Below are 1,575 nucleotides of genomic sequence, written 5' to 3' on the forward strand. Positions count from 1 at the left end.
ACTTTTACGAACGTAAATACAAGCTGGACAATTATCTTATTAACTTCCACTGTAGATTGTTTCTCTGCTGCCGACTGCAGCGATTCCGTTTAATACTGCATCAATGTCAAAGGAAAACATGTCCTCAATAGTTTTTATTGTATCCAATACTCAATGAGCTGTTGCAGAATCAAGCCTGAAGCAATAAAGGAAAAACTGTCAGATAAATGAAGTTCAGTAAACGTTACAACATTATGAAATGTTGTGACTTTCTATCTTGAAATCTATCTATGGTTCCAATTGAGCTGCGCTAAGCTAAACACTTTCTCTTAAGTTAGCAGCTAACGGTAGCTAGCTAGCTTGGTTGGAAGAAGGTAGAACAAGACATTTCTAGGCGACCAAAATGTTCCAATTAACTTTGTGTAACTTAGTGATGGAATTTTTGCTCCACAACACCAAAAATCAAATGGCAAAGTGCTCTGGGGCAGGGGTCTTCAACATTTTTGAAGCCAAGGACTCCTTAACTCAAAGAGAGCTGGAGCAGGGACCCCTTACTACAAAATTGTATAAAATTAAGCTGCATATTAGACTGGGCTACATTACCTTGTGTGGCGGCCTAAAGACAGTGAATCCTCAGGATCAGATGCATCTGTGACTATCTACAGGCCAGTGAGCCTACATCAATAAAAAATGATCCGTTGACAATCTCTGCTCTAGGAAATAAATGATTTCAAACATTCATCCTTTATCTGGCTGGTTTAACACTCCTTCCAACTGGACCTGGTCCTAATGTGCTGCCCTCTGTCCAGTGCTGAAACTCCTGATCTCTCCAATCAGGCCAGTGCGGGTATGAATCATTAGAAGCAGAACAGCTGCTGTTGTCAGCCATTTAGGTTCCAGTGTAATTAGTGTTCGGCCTTTCAGGACTTACGACTTTCTGACTGTGCAGAGCTCATGTTGAGGCTTTTTTTTCTCCCTGCACCGGCTTGCAAATACCTGTTTGGTATTTCGATGATTTCAGATAGGAGGAGAAATGCACAGCTGCACTGCTCAGGCCAGCAGCCTTTATCCCACAAGTGTGCTCACGGGCGTCGTTTTGGTTTGAAATGTGCCGAGGAGAGAGTGCTGGGAACAATGACGCAATCAGTTTTTCCTCGTTTGTGCATGTCATGTCTTGAAAGACTCAGTCCTGTAGCTTACTGATGTAAATAAATAAAAAAATATGCAAAAATGTGATGATGTCCAACACGTTTTGTGAGGAAGAAAGAATCAAGTTTTTAAAAAGCATTAGAGATATGAGCCACCATGTTCTGCGTGATGCATCGTGTTGACAATGTGACATTATGTGACATCAGACTCGACATCAGCGAGGAAACGCTCTCTCTTTCATACCTCAGGCTATCAGACAGCATAACAAGCACTTTAAATGTACAGGTTACAGGTTACTGCCCTCAGACCTAACAATTCCCTCAGGCCTAACCTTTCATAATGGAGAAAAAACTTAAAATTAGAAGCAATGGACCACGAGTCATCAAATTGCCACCTACACACGATGAGTTGTAAACTGCTGAACGTGGAGAAGACCAGAGAGATGGT

The 1,575-nt window shown here is 41.7% G+C and overlaps 1 long non-coding RNA gene across 1 annotated transcript in view; it reads left to right on the top strand.

Annotated features, from left to right (window-relative positions):
* Positions 1 to 1,575, top strand: part of LOC116686306 (uncharacterized) — a 24,081-nt gene that overhangs the window by 13,710 nt on the left and 8,796 nt on the right. The window lies entirely within an intron of this gene.

This window comes from Etheostoma spectabile, unplaced genomic scaffold, assembly GCF_008692095.1.
Source record: "Etheostoma spectabile isolate EspeVRDwgs_2016 unplaced genomic scaffold, UIUC_Espe_1.0 scaffold351, whole genome shotgun sequence".
Taxonomy (NCBI): domain Eukaryota; kingdom Metazoa; phylum Chordata; class Actinopteri; order Perciformes; family Percidae; genus Etheostoma; species Etheostoma spectabile.